We start from the raw sequence: 19,869 nt of genomic DNA on the forward strand, positions 1-19,869 counted from the left end.
TCTCAAGGAATGGCAGGCAATCCCAGTTCTCATGCAGGACACTGAGGACGGGGCAGTTTCAAGTTGGAGAGTAGACCCCCAGCATCCTGTGACTATCGAAGCTCTGGGCATAGGCCACAGCAAGAAAGGGTTATGGGTTGTGGCTGCATTGTAAGTGGGTTCCTGAGTTCCCATCCAATCTGACATTAGAGTCTTGGAGCTCTTTACACATTGGGGTGGATATTGCAGAGGGGTTGGTGCTCTGGGTGGTGAGACTGGCTTGGTAGTTGAGGTGCACTGCAAAACTATGAGCTCACTCTAGGCAGTCAATCAATGAGTTCACCCTGACAGAGAGAAGGGCTGGGATTTGAACACATTAGGCAGTTCCAACATCCCCTTCACCCACTGCCTGTAACCAGAGATGCTCTACCATGCCCATCTTGGGAATGACTCTGGACTCCTGCCCCATGCACAAATGGTAGCCAGCCAGACCTCCCTGGGTTCACCCAGCACACATGACTGGGACCCAAAGGTAAATATTAGGTACTCTACTGAACCACAGAAGCACATTTCCAGGAACATAGCCTTCAATTTAAAATTTAAAAAAAAATTAATTTTTAAAAATCCATCTACCAGAGGAGCTAGAAACAAGAGATCCCCCAGATACATAAAAATCAATGTAGAAACATAAGAAACATGGACAAGCAAGCTTTATCCTCAACAAACAGCACAGGTTTTCATTCATATCTCGGGAGAGCTTAGCCTGCACTGTGAAAAGAACATGTTCCAAGTACCCTGTTGGTCTTTGATGAATTAGAAACACATTCAGGGGAGGTCCGGCAAGATGGCGGAATAGGAAGGGAGCACACTGATAGTCTGGGGAGAGATAGTTTAATAAAAGTGGAGATACTGCAGGTTCAAGGAAGAGTAGGGGAGGAAACAGCAGAAGAAACTCTTCCGGAACGCGTGACTCACAGCGGACCTGCGTGGAGAGCGTGGGAGCCCACAGTTCGGGACATCAGCGGCAGACTCAACACACCAGCGCTGGAACGCGAGGTGAGCCGAACCTCAATAGCCCGAGACACCGGCAGGCAAGCGGAGAGAGGAGACTAGAGGGAACGACCCCCGGCGGGGGAAGTTCACAAGGCTAACCAGAAGAGAGAGAGAGAGAGAAAAAAGGGTGACTAGTACGGACACGGGTTTCTCTCTCTCCGCTCACCTCTCAAGGGCGAGCAAGACAAAGAGCAGGCGCCATCTTGGACATACGTCATAAGCAGAGCGACCTCAGGTCTGCACCGGCCCTGAGCCTAGCAGAAAAACCTGACTCTGGGCGGGGCGAATTAACAGGAGATTAGGAGCTAGTAAATTTGTGGTGCTACTGAACTGAGACTGTGAAAAAAGAGACGGTGGGGGAGAGAACTCACGGAATTCACGTGAGCACTCTCCAGAGACGCTACAATTCCGTAACTTTGGCAACCCAGTGGGAGGCTGAAGGAGAATTTGAGCCCACTCTGAGGGCCGAACAGATTCCCTGTGGGGATCTTGGGAAAGAGCTTCTGATCTCTGGCTCCTGTGGGTATATCATTTGCCTGCTAACTACCTCCAACTTCGTTCAGCTGTGCGGAATTACTTCCCTTTTGAATCAAAAAAAAAAAAAAAAAGAGAGAGAGAGAGAGATTTACCACGCCTAACCTGGGAGTGTCACCTTTGGCACACCAAACAGAGCTCTCAGGCCACACCCATCTCAAGCCCTAAGGCTCCATCAAAAACAGATAGTCCACTTAATCTAGAGTCATAGTATAACAAGAAAAAGCACCACAGTGAAGAAACCAAATATCTCCAATATGCCAAATAACAAACGCAAAAACCGAGGTAATAAAAACAAGGAAGTCACCATGACGGCCTCAAATGAAAAAGACACCCCAATTCAAGATTATGAAGATGATGACATAGAAGAAATGCAAGAAGCAGATCTCAAAAAATTGATAAGAACATTAAGAAGTTCTCAAAAACAAATTCTGGAACTACACAAATCCTTACTGGACAAGATAGAAAATCTCTCTCGTGAAAATGAAATATTAAGGAGGAATCAAAATGAAATGAAACAACTAGTACAACAGGAAACTGGGATAGTGACTGAAGTGAAGAATTCAATAGATCAAATGAAAAACACAATAGATAGCCTTACAAACAGAATGGGTGAAGCAGAAGAGAGAATATCGGACTTAGAAGACAGAGAACAGGAAAGGATACAGTCAGACCAAAGAAAAGAAGAGGAAATTAGAAATCTGAAACATATTGTCGGGAATCTTCAGGATACTATTAAAAAACCCAACATTCGGGTTCTAGGAGTTCCTGAAGGCATGGAGAGGGAGAAAGGATTAGAAGGCCTCTTTAGTGAGATATTAGCAGAAAATTTCCCAGGTTTGGAGAAGGACAGAGAAATCCTAGTACAGGAAGCCCACAGAACCCCTAATAAACACGACCAAAAGAGATCCTCACCACGACACGTTGTAATTAAACTCTCCACAGTGAAACATAAAGAAAAGATCCTAAAATGTGCAAGAGAGAAACGTCAGATTACTCTCAGAGGATCTCCAATCAGACTCACAGCTGACTTCTCATCAGAAACTCTAAAAGCTAGGAGGGAATGGCGAGATATAGCCCAGGTACTAAGAGAGAACAACTGCCAGCCCAGAATATTATATCCTGCAAAGCTATCATTTGTGAATGAAGGTGAAATAAAGACTTTTCATTGCAAACAGAAATTGAAAGAATTTGTTGCCACTCGTCCAGCCCTGCAAAAGATGCTCAAAGTTGTGTTACACACAGAAACACAGAAACACGGTCATCAATATGAAAGAAGGTAAAGGAAGGAAACCTCACAGCAAAAGATCACAGGGAATTCAAAGCATATATTAGAACTTATCTTTGGCAAATGGCAGGGCAAAGTTACCACTTATCATTAGTCACTTTGAACGTGAATGGCCTGAACTGTCCAGTTAAAAGACACCAATTGGCTGATTGGGTTAAGGAACAAAACCCATCTATTTGCTGCTTACAAGAAACACATCTTTCCAACAAAGATCCATACAGACTGAAAGTGAAAGGCTGGAAAAAGATATACCATGCCAACAGAAATGAAAAAAGAGCGGGCGTAGCCATCTTAATATCGGACAACATAAACTTTACCACAAAAACTGTTAAGAGAGACAAAGAGGGACACTATATCATGATTAAGGGATCAATTCAACAGGAAGATATAACAATTATCAATGTATATGCACCTAACTACAGGGCACCAGTTTATCTAAAAGATTTATTAACGGACTTAAAGGGAGACTTAGACCCCAATACAGTAGTACTGGGGGACTTCAATACTCCACTCTCAGAAATAGACAGATCATCCGGTCAGAAGATCAACAAGGATACAGTAGATTTAAACGACACTATAGCCCAAATGGATCTAACAGATATATACAGAACTTTCAATCCTACAGCTAAAGATTTTACATTCTTCTCAGCAGTACATGGAAGCTTCTCTAGGATTGACCACATACTAGGCCATAAAGCAAGCCTCAGCAAATTCAAAAGAATTAGAATCATACCATGCAGCTTCTCAGACCATAAAGGAATGAAGTTGGAAATTACCAACTCAGGAATCCCTAGAGCATACGCAAACACATGGAGATTGAACAACATGCTCCTGAATGAACAATGGGTCATAGAAGAAATCAAAAGAGAAATCAAAAACTTTCTGGAAGTAAATGAGGATAACAGCACAACATACCAAAACTTATGGGACACAGCAAAAGCAGTGTTAAGAGGAAAGTTTATATCAATAGGTGCCTACATCAAGAAATTGGAAAGACACCAAATAGATGAGCTTTCAATTCACCTCAAGGATCTAGAAAACCTACAGCAAATCAGACCCAAATCTAGTAGGAGAAGAGAAATAATTAAAATCAGAGAAGAAATCAACAGGATTGAATCAAGAAAAACATTACAAAAAATCAGCCAAACGAAGAGCTGGTTTTTTGAAAAAATAAACAAAATTGACACCCCATTGGCCCAACTAACTAAAAAAAGAAGAGAAAAGACCCAAATCAATAAAATCAGAGATGAAAAAGGAAACGTAACAACAGACACCACAGAAATAAAAAGAATCATCAGAAATTACTACAAGGACTTGTATGCCAGCAAACAGGGAAACCTATCAGAAATGGATAGATTCCTGAACACATGCAACCTGCCTAAATTGAACCAGGAAGACATCGAAAACCTAAACAGACCCATAACTGAGACAGAAATTGAAACAGTAATAAAGGCCCTCCCAACAAAGAAAAGCCCAGGACCAGATGGATTCACTGCTGAATTCTACCAGACGTTTAAAGAAGAACTAACTCCAATTCTTCTCAAACTATTCAGAACAATCGAAAAAGAGGGAGTCCTCCCAAATTCTTTCTATGAAGCCAGCATCACCTTAATTCCTAAGCCGGAAAAAGATGCAGCACTGAAAGAGAATTACAGACCAATATCCCTGATGAACATAGATGCAAAAATCCTCAATAAAATTCTCGCCAATAGAATGCAACAACACATCAGAAAGATCATCCACCCAGACCAAGTGGGATTTATCCCTGGTATGCAGGGATGGTTTAATGTGCGCAAGACAATCAATGTGATACACCACATTAACAGACTGCAGAAGAAAAACCATATGATTCTCTCAATAGATGCCGAGAAAGCATTTGATAAAATACAACACCCGTTCATGATGAAAACTCTAAGCAAACTGGGTTTGGAAGGAACATTCCTCAATACAATCAAAGCAATCTATGAAAAACCCACAGCCAACATCCTATTGAATGGAGAAAAGTTGGAAGCATTTCCACTGAGATCTGGAACCAGACAGGGATGCCCACTCTCACCACTGCTATTCAATATAGTTCTGGAGGTTCTAGCCAGAGCTATTAGGCAAGAAAAAGAAATTAAAGGGATACAAATTGGGAAGGAAGAACTCAAACTATCCCTCTTTGCAGATGATATGATTCTGTATTTAGGGGACCCAAAGAACTCTACTAAGAGACTATTGGAACTCATAGAAGAGTTTGGCAAAGTAGCAGGGTATAAAATCAATGCACAAAAATCAACAGCCTTTGTATACACAGACAATGCCATGGCTGAGGAAGAACTTCTAAGATCAATCCCATTCACAATAGCTACAAAAACAATCAAATACCTTGGAATAAACTTAACCAAGGACGTTAAAGATCTCTACAATGAGAATTACAAAACCTTAAAGAAAGAAATAGAAGAGGATACCAAGAAATGGAAAAATCTTCCATGCTCATGGATTGGAAGAATCAATATCATCAAAATGTCCATTCTCCCAAAAGCAATTTACAGATTCAATGCAATACCAATCAAGATACCGAAGACCTTCTTCTCAGATCTGGAAAAAATGGTGCTGAAATTTATATGGAGGCACAAGAGACCTCGAATAGCTAAAGCAATCTTGTACAACAAAAACAAAGCCAGAGGCATCACAATACCAGATTTCAGGACATGCTACAGGGCAGTCGTAGTCAAAACAGCATGGTACTGGTACAGAAACAGATGGATAGACCAATGGAACAGAATTGAAACACCAGAAATCAACCCAAACATCTACAGCCAACTTATATTTGATCAAGGATCTAAAACTAATTCCTGGAGCAAGGACAGTCTATTCAATAAATGGTGCTGGGAAAATTGGATTTCCACGTGCAGAATCATGAAGCAAGACCCCTACCTTACACCTTACACAAAAATCCACTCCACATGGATTAAAGACCTAAATCTACGACCTGACACCATCAAGTTACTAGAGAACATTGGAGAAACCCTTCAAGATATTGGCACAGGCAAAGAATTTCTGGAAAAGACCCGGGAGGCACAGGCAGTCAAAGCCAAAATCAACTATTGGGATTGCATCAAATTGAGAAGTTTCTGTACTGCAAAAGAAACAGTCAGGAGAGTGAAAAGACAACCGACAGAATGGGAAAAAATATTTGCAAACTATGCAACAGACAAAGGGTTAATAACCAGAATCTACAAAGAGATCAAGAAACTCCACAAAAACAAAACCAACAACCCAATTAAGAGATGGGCCAAGGACCTCAATAGACATTTTTCAAAAGAGGAAATCCAAATGGCCAACAGGCACATGAAAAAATGTTCAAGGTCATTGGCAATCAGGGAAATGCAAATCAAAACCACAATGAGGTTTCACCTCACCCCGGTTAGAATGGCTCACATGCAGAAATCTACCAACAACAGATGCTGGCGAGGATGTGGGGAAAAAGGGACACTAACCCACTGTTGGTGGGAATGCAAACTGGTCAAGCCACTATGGAAGTCAGTCTGGAGATTCCTCAGAAACCTGAAGATAACCCTACCGTTCGACCCAGCCATCGCACTCCTTGGAATTTACCCAAAGGAATTTAAATTGGCAAACAAAAAAGAGGTCTGCACCCTAATGTTTATTGCAGCTCAATTCACAATAGCTAAGACCTGGAACCAACCTAAATGCCCATCAACGATAGACTGGATAAAGAAATTATGGGATATGTACTCTTTAGAATACTATACCGCAGTAAGAAACAACGAAATCCAGTCATTTGCAACAAAATGGAGGAATCTGGAACACATCATGCTGAGTGAAATAAGCCAGTCCCAAAGGGACAAATACCATATGTTCTCCCTGATCGGTGACGACTGACTGAACACCAAGAGGGAAACCTGTTGGAGTGAGGTGGACACTATGGGAAATGGTGGCTTGATCAGCATAGCCCTGACTGTTAATGAACAACTAAATACATTATCCCTCTTTGTAGTTTTTTTTATCTGTTCTACTTAATATGACTGGTTTAGATCTGTAATTGATGCACAGTTATTCTTAAGTGTTGAAAATTAACTGAAATGTGATCCCTGTTGAACATGGTGGTGGGAATGGGAGAGGGAAGAGATGTATAATTTGGGACATGCTCAGGCTGACTTGCCCCAAGTGGTGGAGTTGGAAGCATACCAGGGGATTCCAATTCAATCCCATCGAGGTGGCATGTACCAATGCCATCTCACTGTTCCAGGTGATCAGTTTCAGTTCACAGTTGGTCATGGTGAAGGGACTGGGAGTCAAAGGGAGCACATAGACAAGTCTAGTACCTGCTAACGCTAACTGATGGAGTAAATAAAGGGGAGAGTGATCCAACATGGGAAGTGAGATACTCAGCAGACTCATAGAATGGCAGATGTCCTAAATAGCACTCTGGCCTCAGAATCAGCCCTAAAGGCATTCGGAGCTGGCTGAAAAGCTCATGAGAGTATTTCAGGCATGGAAAGCCAAGACACTCTGGCAAAAGATCTCTGCGAGTGAGATCCCAGTGGAAAGAACAGGCCATCAAAGAAGGAGGTACCTTTCTCTGAAGGGAGGAGAGAACCTCCACTTTGACTATGACCTTGTCTAAACAAGATAAGAGTTGGAGAACTCAGAGGGCTTCCATAGCCTTGGAAACTCATGACTGGAGCATAGGGAGATTACTGATGCCATAGACAGGAGTGTCAATTGGTAAAGTCAACAACAGGAGTCACTGTGCACTTACTCCTCATGTAGGATCTCTGTCCTTAATGTGCTGTACATTGAGATTTAATGCTATAACGAGTACTCAAACAATATATTTCACTTTGTGTTTCTATGGGGGTGCAAACTGTTGAAATCCTTACTTAATGCATACTAAACTGATCCTCTGTAAAAAAAAAAAAAAAAAAAAAAAAGAAAGAAATTATCAATTCCCAACTTGACTCTCACTGGGATTAAACATGACAATAGGTCTGCTCTGATTTCATCATCATTTAAAAAAATCATCTATTATTTTTCACTTTATGTTTCTGTGTGGGAGCAAACTGTTGAAATCCATACTTAATGTATACTAAGCTGATCTTCTGTATATTAAGAGAATCGAAAATGAATTTTGATGTGAATGGAAGGGGAGAGGGAGTGGGAAAGGGGAGGGTTGTGGGTGGGAGGGACGGTATGGGGGGAAAGCCATTGTAATCCATAAGTCGTACTTTGGAAATTTATATGCATTAAATAAAAGTTTAAAAAAAAAAAAAAAAAAGAAACACATTCAGTAAACCTGAACTGAACCTGGAGCCAAGTCTTACCATAACCCAAACTTTCAGCCTAGAGCCAAGCCCTGCTGCCATCAGCGGAGCCACTCAACTGACCTTCAGATGCATAAGTGAGAAATAATTACTAACACTGTATACCACTGAGATTTTGTACTCACTCTGTTATATAGAATTTTCATGGCAATAGTGGGCAGATACAAAGACTTTTTGGAGTTCCATTTAAGAATTTTGGTACAGGATATGTTTCACCTAAAACAGGATAAAGATGATTTTCTGGAACGGTACAAACCAAGCCAACCTATATACAATGCTCTCCATTAGAAATAGGTTTAAGGAAAGGAGCTTAGATTATGGGAGAATTAAATGGAAACTGTTGCCTTTTATTGTATGTTCTTCATTTTCTAAATGCATACAAGTATTATTACTTTTGCAATCTGAAAAGAAATAAAATTTAGAAACGTCATTTGTAAAATTCCAAAAAATAAAGGAAATTAGGTAGAAGAGAAGACAAACATATATTAAAACTTTATTATGTTCCAAAAAAAAAAAAAAAAAAAAAAAAAAAAAAAAAAAAGAAACATGGACAAGAAATGAAATATGATTTCCCAAAATGGACACAATAATACATTAAGATTGGACTATGAAGAAGAGGAGACTGACAAAATGCCTGAAAAGGAATTCAAAAAGAATCATTACAAGACTACTAAAAAACAGAGAGAACAGTTGAATGAAATAAGTAAATCCATACATGATACTGATGAGAAATTCTATAAAGAGAGGAAAATACTGAAGAAAGCCCAAAAAAATATTAGAAATCAAGTATTCAATAAGTCAAATTAAAAATATATTGGAAAGCCTAACAACAGACTTGGTAAGGAAGATGAAAAAACATCAGACCTATAAGACTGGGTTTTTCAGATGTTTCAGTCAGACAAAGAAAATAAGTTAGAAAGACTGAAAACAGTGTTCAGGATCTATGGGAGACCACCAAATGGTCAAATAGTCTTAGGACTTCTCGAAGGTATGGAAAATTATAATCGTATAGAAAACTTATTCAGTGAAATAATAGCATAAACTGACTCCAATGTGGAGAAAGATATGGACATTCAAATATAGGAAACACATAGAACCCAAACAAACATGATTGGGAAAGATCCTCACCAAGATATGTGACAAACTTTCAAAAGTAAAACAAAAAGAGAACAACCTAAAATATGCAAGAGAGAAATGCCAGATTACCTTTAAAGGATAGCCAAGCTGACTATCAGCAGATTTCTCAACATAAACCCTAGAGGCCAGGGGATATGGAGATAAAGTCCAAGTTCTTTTTTTAAGATTTATTTATTTATTTGAAAGTCATAGTTACACAGAGAGAAAAGGACAGGCAGAGAGACAGAGAGAGAGAGAAGTCTTCTATCCGCTGGTTCATTCCCTAATTGGCCGCAATGGCTGGAGCTGCACCCATCCAAAGCCAGGAGCCAGGAGCTTCTTCAAGGTCTCCCATGCAGGTACAGGGGCCCAAGGACATGGGCCATCTTTTACTGTTATCCCAGGCCATAGCAGAGAGTTGGATTGGAAGTGGAGCAGCCGGGACTGGAACCAGTGCCCATTTGGGTATAAGCACTGAAGGCAGCAGCTTTCCCCGTAACGCCACAGCGCCAGCTCCGAAGTCCAAGTTCTAAAAGAAAAAGAAAAACTGCCGGGGCTGGCATTATGGTAGAGGAGGTTTGGCCTGCCACCTGTGAAGCCAGACCCCACTTGGACACCAGTTCAAGTCCTATCTGCTCCATTTCCTATTGAGTTCCCTGCTAGAGTGCCTGCGAGGGCAGCGAAGAGTGATCCAAGTACTTGGGTTTCAGGCACCCACATGTGAGACCCAGATGAAGTTCCAGGCTCCTGCTCCAGCTTTTCCCAGTCCCAGCTCTTGGGGACATTTGGAGAGTGAACCAGTGGATGGAGGATCTCTGTCTCTCTCTGTGTTCTTCTATTTCTCTGCAACTGTCTTTTAAGTAAATAAATATATCTTTTTAAAAAATGCCAGCCCAGAAAATGTTACCCAGTGAAGCTCTCATTCATAAATGAGGGTGAAATAAAGACATTCCAAGACCAGGAAAAATTTAAAGAATTTGTCATTACCCAACCAGCCTTAGGTAATACTTTATCCATTTTAGTATTTTTTTTTTTGTTGTAGTACCATTGGTTGAACTCTGTAATTAACACACAATTATTCTTAGGTGTTTAAATTTTAACTGAAAAGTGATCCCTGTTAGGAATTTGGAAAACATTATGTTGAGTGAAATAAGCCAATCCCAAAGGGACAAATACCACTTGTTCTCCTTGATAGGTGACAACTAACTGAGCACCAAAAAGGAAACCTGTTAAAGTGAAATGAACACGGTGACTTGATCAGCCCTCACCCTGACTGTTGATGAGCAGCTTAATATGTTATCCCTCTTAGTATTTTTTTGTTTGTTTGTTCTACTTAATACTTTTGGTTGAATACTGTAATCAATACACAAGTCTTCTTAAGTGCTGAAACTTAGCTGAAAAGTGATCGCTGTTAAATATAAGAGTGGGAATAAGAGAGGGAAGAGATGTGCAATTCGGGACATGCTCAAGCTGACTTACCTCAAACAGTAGAGTTAGAAACATACCAGGGAATTCGAATTCAATCCCATCGAGGTGGCATGTACCAATGCCATCTCACTAGTCCAAGTGATCAATTTCTGTTCACAATTGATCGTAATGATAGGACTAAGAACCAAAGGGATCACATAAACAAGAATAGTGTCTGCAAATACTAGCTGATAGAATAAAAAAGGGAGAGAATGGTCCAACATGGGAAGTGAGATACACAGCAGACCCATAGAATGGCAAATGTCCTAACAGCACTCTGGCCTCATAATCAGCCCTTAAGGCATGTGGATCCGGCTCAAATGCCCATGAGAGTATTTCAGGCATGGAAAGCCAAGACACTCTGGAAAAAAAAAAAACCTAAAGAATGATCTCTGCGAGTGAGATTCCAGTGGAAAGAACGGGTCATCAAAGATGGAGGTACCTTTCTCTGAAGGGAGGAGAGAACTTCCACTTTGACCATGGCCTTGTCTAAAAATTATCAGAGTCAGTGAACTCAGGGGGCTTCCATAGCCTTGGCAGCTCATGACAAGAGCCTAGGGTGATTACTGACACCATACACAAGAGTGTCAATTTGTTAAGTCAACAACAGGAGTCACTCTGCACTTACTCCTCATGTAGGATCTCTGTCCTTAGTGTGCTGTACATTGAGATTTAATGCTATAATTAGTACTCAAACAGTATTTTTCACTTTGTGTTTCTATGTGGGTGCAAACTGTTGAAATCTTTACATAATATATGCTAAACTGATCTTCTGTATATAAAGAGAATCAAAAATGAATCTTGGTATGAATGGAAGGGGAGAGGGAGTGGGAAAGGGGAGGGTTGCGGGTGGGAGGGACGTTATGGGGGGGAAGCCATTGTAATCAATATTCTGTACTTTGGAAATTTATATTCATTAAATAAAAGTTAAAAAAAGACAAAAAAAGAAATTATACTTAATGTATGTACTATACACAAAAACAGAAGATAGCATGATGAAAGAGCATGAAGGCAGAAAACCTCCTAGTAACAAAAAAGGAGACTCAAAACCAGCAATAGGAATATTAATGGAAAAATGGCAGAAACAAGTCATTACTTATCAACAATAATTTTCAAAGTAAATGCATGAAACACTACAATTAAAATATATATAGACTGGCTGAATGAGTAAAATTGAAAAAAAAGACCCATCTAAATGCTACCTACCTGAAACATACTTCACCAAAGAGACAATCAGACTGAAAGTTAAAGGATAGAAAAGATATTCCACACAAATGGAAATAAAAAATGAGCAGGAATAGCTACTTTCATATAATATAAACTTGACTTTAGACAAAAACTGTTTAAAAAGACAAAGAAAGTCATTATGTAATGATGAAGGACAGATTCAAAAAGAAGAGGTGACTGTTAAATGTATATGTACCCAGTGCCAGGACACACAGCAGTTTAATAACATAAATGTTAATGGATCTACAGAAAGTTATAAACTCCAATACAGTAATAATAGAGGACGTCAACATCCCACTTTCATCAACAAGAGAACAACCAGACAAAATAATAACAATGAAACTAATCTGCACTTTAGACTAAATGGAACTAATAGATATCTAAAGAACATTTCATCTCACAGCCACAGAATATATTCTTTTCATCAGTGCATGGAACATTCTCTAGAATACACCCTATATAAGGCTATAAAACAAGTCTCTACAAATTAAAAAAATGAATTCATGTCATTTTTTACCACAATAGAAAAAAGCTTGAAATTAACAACAAAATAAATTCTAGAAAGTATACAAAGGCATACAGATAAGAAAACATGCTCCTGAACAACAGGAGAGTCATAGAAGAAATCAAAAGGGAAATAAAAAAAATTCCTTGAAACTAATGAAAATGAAAACACAACATATTAAAATTTATGGTATGTCCCAGAACCAGTGCTAAAAGTTTATAGCAATAAGTGCCTACATCAAAAGATTGGAAAGCTATCTAATAAATGATCTTACAATCTGTCTCAATGACTAGAAAAACTAGAACAAACGAAACCTGAAATTAGTAGAAGAGAAAGAATAAAAATTAGGGAAGAAATAAACAAAACAGAAATTTTTAAAATCCTATACAAAAGATCAGTAAAATGAAGTAAGTTTTTTGAAAAGTATAAAATTAATAAAGCATTGGCTCAACTAATCAAAAAATAAATAAATATAAGAGAGGACCCAAGGCCTGCGCCATGGCTCACTTGATTAATCCTCTGCCTGTGGCACCAGCATCTCATATAGGCACTGGGGTCTAGTCCCAGTAGCTCCTCTTCCAGTCCAGCTCTCTGCTGTGACCTGGGAAAGCAATGGAGGATGACCCAAGCGCTTGGGACCCTGCACCCACATAGGAGACCAGGAGGAAGCATCTGGCTCCTGGCTTTGGATCGGTGCAGTGCCGGCCGTGGTGGCCACCTGGGGAATGAACAAACAGAAGGAAGACCTCTCTTTCTCTCTCTCTCTCTCTCTCCTCTCTCTCTCTCTCTCACTGTCTAACTCTATCTGTCAAGTAAAAGAGAGAGAGAGAAGACCCAAATTAATAAAATAGGAAATGAAAAGGGAGATTTACAACTGATACCACAGAAATATAAATAATAATTAGGAATTGTTACAGTTATATGCCAACAAATGGGAAAATCTTGAAGAAATGGACAGATTTCTGGACACATAAAATTTACCAAAACTGAGGCACAAAGACATAGAAAACTAGAATAGATCAATAACCAAGACTGAGATTAAACCAAGTAACAAAGAGTCTAAAAAAAAAAAGGACTGGATTGCTTCACTGCTTAATTCTACCAAAGTTTCAAAGAATTAATCTTAATTCTTCTCTATTCAAAACAACTGAAAGGGGGAGAACCCTTCCAAACTCATTCTATGAGGCCAGCATAAATTTAATTACAAAACCAGAGAAATATACAACTAAAAAAAGAGAACTATTGACCAATATCCCTGATAAACCTAGATGCAAAAGTCCTCAACAAAATACTAGCAAATCTAATCCAACAACACATCAAAATGATCATCAACTGTAACCAAGTATGATTTATCCCAGGGATGCAGGGATGGTTCAACATATACAAATCAATAAACATGAAATATCACAGCAACAAAATGATGGACAAAAACCATATAATTATCTCAATAGGTACATAAAAAGTATTTAATAAAATATAACATCATTTGATGATTTTAAAAAACTTTTTTAAGATTTTTAAATTTTATTTACGTTACACAGATTTCATGTATTTCATATATACAGATTTAAGAACATAGTGATATTTCCCACAAGGAACATACTTCAACACAATCAAGCCAATATATGACATACCCACAGCCGGCATCATAATGAATGAGACAAAGCTAGAAGCATTTCCAGTAACATCCAGAGGCAGAGAGGGGTGCCCATTATCACCACTATTATTCAAAACAAGTCTGGAAAATTTAGCCAGAGCCACTAGGCAAGAAAAAGAAATCAAATGAACACAAATTATAAAAGAGGAAATCAAGTTATCCCTGTGTTAGGATTACATGATCCTTTATATAGGGTAACAAAAAGAATCTACTGATAGAGAGGGAGGGAGCACAGCGAAGGTCCACTAAGGGAAGGTTCAAAGAGGGGCGAGAATTTGTAGTTTTTAAGGATCTAAAAGCCCTTCCTGAAACTGGGGAGATAGGGTGGACATGCAAGGAGGACACGGACAGCTGAGACTCAGGACACCAGCAGGAGTGTGTACGCACCAGCGCTGGAAAGCTATCATTTATGAATGAAGGGGAAATAAAGATCTTCCACGAGAAACAGAAACTGAAAGAATTTGTATCCACGCGTCCTACCCTACAACACTTGTTCAAAGAAGTGCTGCACACAGAAATACAAAAACAAGAACTTCACTGCAAAAAAAAGCGAGTGTAGTAACCCACAAACAAAGTTCAAAATACATAAACAGCTCGTTTCAGGAAACATGAAGCGGAAAAGACAGTACTTAACAGTAATCACATTGAATGTGAATGGTCTTAATTCCACGACAAAGAGACATAGACTAGCTGATTGGATAAAGAAAGAGAATCCATCTATATGCTGCCTTCAGAAGATACACCTCATCAGCAAAGATGCACGCCAACTGAAAGTGAAAGGATGGAAAAAGATACTCCAAGCTAATGGAAATCAAAAAAGAACTGGTGTGGCCATTCTAATATGAGACAAAATAGACTTTAACATAAAAACTATTAAAAGAGACAGAGAAGGGCACTATATAATGATTAAAGGATCTATCCAACAGGAAGATATTACTATTATAAATGTATATGCACCTAATTACAGGGCGCCTGGCTACCTGAAGTAATTACTAAAGGATTTAAAGGGAGATATAGACTCAAATACAATAGTTACAGGGGACTTCAACACCCCACTCTCACCAATGGACAGATCAACCAGACAGAAATTCAACAAGGAAACAACTGAGCTAATTGACACCATAGACCAAATAGACCTAATAGATATCTTCAGAACCTTCCACCCCACAGACACAGAGTTCACGTATTTCTCCCCAGTACATGTAACATTCTCTGGGATTGACCATATACTAGGCCATAAAGGGAGCCTCAACAAATTCAAAAAAATTGAAATTATACCATGCAGCTTCTCAGACCATAGCGCAGTGAAACTTGAAATCAACAACCCAAGAATCTCTACAGCATATGCAAATATATGGAGAATGGACAACATGATCCTAAATGAACAGCGGGTCATCGAAGAAATTAAAAGAGAAATCAGATCAAAACCACAATGAGGTTTCACCTCACTCCGGTCAGATTGGCTTACATACAGAAATCAACCAACAACAGATGCTGGCGAGGATGTGGAGAAAAGGGGACACTAATCCACTGTTGGTGGGAATGCAAACTGGTAAAGCCACTATGGAAGACAGTCTGGAGAGTCCTCAGAAACCTGAATATAGCACTACCACAGGACCCAGCCATCCCACTCCTTGGGATATACCCAAATGGAATTAAAGGGGAGAAAAAAGCCATTTGCACCTCAATATTTGTTGCAGCTCAATTCACAATAGCTAAGACATGGAATCAACCTAAATGTCCATCAACGGATGAATGGATAAAGAAACTATGGGATATGTACTCTATGGAACACTATACAGCAGTAAAAAAACAATGAAATTCGGGCATTTACAACAAAATGGAGGAAGCTGGAAAACATCATGCTGAGTGAAATAAGCCAGTCCAAAGGGATAAATATCACATGTTCTCCCTGATCAATGGCAACTAAATGAGCACCTAAAATGATACCCATTGACGTGAAATGGACACTATGAGAGACAATGACATGAGCAGCCCTTGGCTAGACTATTGAGGAACAACTTACTATTTTGTTCCTTTAGTATTTTTGTTGTTGTTGTTGTTGCTCGATTTGCCCTACACAAGACCACTGGTTGAACTCTGCAATCAATGCACAACCATTCTTAAGCGTTTCAAAATTAACAGAAAATTGATCTCTGTGGAACATGGGAGTGGGAACAAGAGAGGGAGGAGATATATAGGAAGGCACATACTCACTCAGACCTACCTCCAATGGTGGAACTAGAAATGTGCCAGGGGATTTCAACTCAACCTTACCAAGGAGGCAGGTACCAATGCCAGCACACTTGGTAAAGTGACAAATATAAATACACAACTGATCTAAAAGATAGGGTAAGTGGTAAAGAGATTACACAAATAAGACCAGTGTAAGCAAATAATGAAAGATAGAATCAAAAGGGAGAGAATGATCCTGCGGGGGAAGCAGAACACACAGCAGACTCATAGAATGGCAAATGCCCAAAACAGCACTCCTGCCTCAGAATCAACCCTTGGGACATTCGGATCTGACTAAAAGGTCCATGAGAGTCTCACAGGCATGGAACGCCATGACACGGTGGCAAAAAAAAAAATCTAAATGAAGGATCCTGGTGAACAACACCCCAGCAGAAGGATCAGGCCATCAAGGAGAGAGCACCTTTTTCTGAAGGGAGGAAGGAACCTCCACTGTGATATGGCCTTGACTAAACAAATTCAGAGTTGCTGAACTCAAGGGGCTTCCATAGCCTAGACAGCTCATAGCAAGAGTCTCGGGTGATTGCTGACATCATAAATAAGAGTGCCAATTGTTAAAACAACAAAGGGAGTCACTGGGTTCATGCTCCCCACACAGGATCTCTGTCCTTAATATGTTTAACTATGAAACTCAAAAACAACACTACTAGTCGAACAATACCCTATACCTGGTTCAGTTGTGTGAGGGCAGCCTGTTGAAATCCTTGCTTAGTATATACTAAGTTGATCTTCAATATATGAAGGTAATTGAAAATGAAATGTGACGAAGGGTGGGATGGGAGAGGGAGTGGGTGAGGGGAGGGCCATGGGAGGTCGGGAGGTCGGGGGGAAGCCACAACAATACAAAAGATGCATTTTATATTTTACTTAAAACTATTGGTTGAACTCTGTAATTATTACACAATTACTCTTAGGTGTTTAATTAATGCTATAACTAGTACTCAAATAGTATTTTACACTTTGTGTTTCTGTGTGGGAGCAAAATGTGGAAATCTTTACTTAACATATGCTAAATTGATCTTCTGTATGTAAAGATAATTGAAAATTAATCGTGATGTGAAGGGGAAGGGGAGAGGGAGTGGGAGAGGGGAGCATTGTGGGTGGGAGGGAAGATACGGGGATGAGGAGGCTATTGTGGTCCTTAAGCTGTACTTTGGAAATTTATGCTCATTAAATAAAAATTAAAAAAAAGAATCTACTAACAGACTTCTGGAACTTATAAGAGAATTCCGAAAACTTGCAGAATACAAAATAAATGCACAAAAATCAATAGCATCCTTATACACCAACAATACCTAAGAATCCATAAGATCAGTCTCATTAACAACAGCTATAAAAAATTTAAATAACTTGGAATAAATTTAACCAAGTATGTGAAAGATCTCTACAATGAAAATTACAAAACACTAATGTAAGGAATAGAAGAAACACAAAAAATGGAAATCTTTCCCATTTTCATTGGCTGGAAAAATTAATGTCAGCAAAATGTTCATATTAGCAAAGGCAATGTACAGACTCAGTGTGACCCCAATCAAAACACCAAGGACATTCTTCACAAATCAAGAAAAAACAATCCTAAAATTCACATGGAAACATAAAACTCCCAATAGTGAAAAAATTATAAACAATAAAAACAGTCATAAGCATCATGATACATACTACAGGGCTATTATTATCAATACAACCTGATACTGGACAAAAATAAAGACAAATGGAACAAAATAGAAACCCCAAAAATTAATCTACACATCTACAACCATCTAATGTTTGACAAATGAGCGAAAATCACTCCCTAGAGCAAGGACTGTCCCTTCCACAAATGATATTGGGAAACTTGGATTTCCACATGCAAAACTTTGAAACAAAACCCCTACCTTACACCCTCCACACATGCAAAAAAAACTCAAAATGGATAACGGATCTGAACCCAAGACCTGAAACCATCACATTACTACAGAAGAACATATAGAAGAACATGTTTAGGCAAGACATTGGCCTAAACAAAGAATTCTTGGATAGAGTCCAGAAGCACAAGCAATAAAAGCAAAAATAGACAAAAAGCTTCTGCATCACAAAGGAAACCATCAACAGAAGTGAAGCAGGATCTGACAGAAAAGGAGAAAATATTTTCTACCTATGCATCTGATAAAGGATTAATATCTAGAATTTGTAAGAAGCTCAAGCAACTCAACAACAACAAAGCAAGCAACCCCATTAAGAAATGAGCAAAGGATATGAACAGGCATTTATCAATAGAAACACAAATGGTCAACAGACACATGAAAGAATGTTCAGAATCACTAGCTATCAGGGAAATGTAAATTAAAACCACAATAAAGTATCACCTCACCTCAGAATGGCTTTCAGCCAAAAATCAAAAAATAATAAATACTGGTGAGGATGTGAAGAAAAAGTTACATAAATACCCTGTTGGTGGGAATGCAAATTGGTACAACTATGGTCAAAAACAGTTTGCAAATTCCTCAGAAAACTAAAAATAAATCTACCATATGAACCAGCCATCCCATTCCTGGAAATATATTCAAAGGAAATGAAACCAGCACATGAAATAAATACCTGCACTCCCATGTTTATAGCAGCTCAATGCACAACAGCTACGATACAGAATCAACCTAGATATCCATCAACAGTTGATTAGATAAAGAAAATACCTATAAGATAGATAGATAGATAGACAGACAGACAGACAGACAGATATGATGGAATATTACTCAGTCATAAAAAGAATGAAATCCTGATATTTGTAATAAAATGAATGCAGCTAGAGATCATTATGCTTCGTGAAATAAGCTCAACACACAAAGACACATACCATATGCTTTCTCTTATTTATGGTGGTTAACAGTTTGTGGATATAATATCATGTGGTATATAGTTATAAATATTGCTTCACTGAATCATACCATAAAATAGACAATATCCTCTCCTTTCCCACATTCAAAAAACATGGAGGGGTGGATGTGAGGTCTCTTGGGGTACCAGTAATCTTTTGTTCTTAGCTTATGTGTTAGCTATGAGTGTGATCATAGGACAAAAAACACATTTATATGTATATTAACATTCCCTTTTTGCTATATATAATACTGTATTTCAATAAGATGTTTTAAAAATAACCAGCAAAAATGATCAACAAAATAAAGACCTAATTCTTTAAAAAGATAAGCAACATTGACAAACCCTTAACTGGACTATGGAAAAAAGAAAGTGCAAATAAATAAAATTAAAGATGGAAAGGGAGAGATTATAACTGATACCACAAAAATACAAGATAAATTTGAGATTATTACAAATAATTAGATGCCTGTAAACTTGATAACATAGAAGGAACAAATGCCTAGAAATAACAATCTTCCCAAATTGAATTGTGAAGAAATAGATTAATAAAAAAAAAAAACTGAGGGTGTGTGGGAGAACTCACAGTGTGCCTGAGATGTGACTA

General features: G+C 38.7%; 1 pseudogene; it reads left to right on the plus strand.

Annotated features, from left to right (window-relative positions):
* Positions 1-400: 400 nt before the first annotated feature.
* The window catches only part of LOC100340910 (activated RNA polymerase II transcriptional coactivator p15 pseudogene), a 35,758-nt pseudogene continuing 16,289 nt past the window's right edge, over positions 401-19,869 (plus strand).

Source organism: Oryctolagus cuniculus, chromosome 3, assembly GCF_964237555.1.
Source record: "Oryctolagus cuniculus chromosome 3, mOryCun1.1, whole genome shotgun sequence".
NCBI classification, from domain to species: domain Eukaryota; kingdom Metazoa; phylum Chordata; class Mammalia; order Lagomorpha; family Leporidae; genus Oryctolagus; species Oryctolagus cuniculus.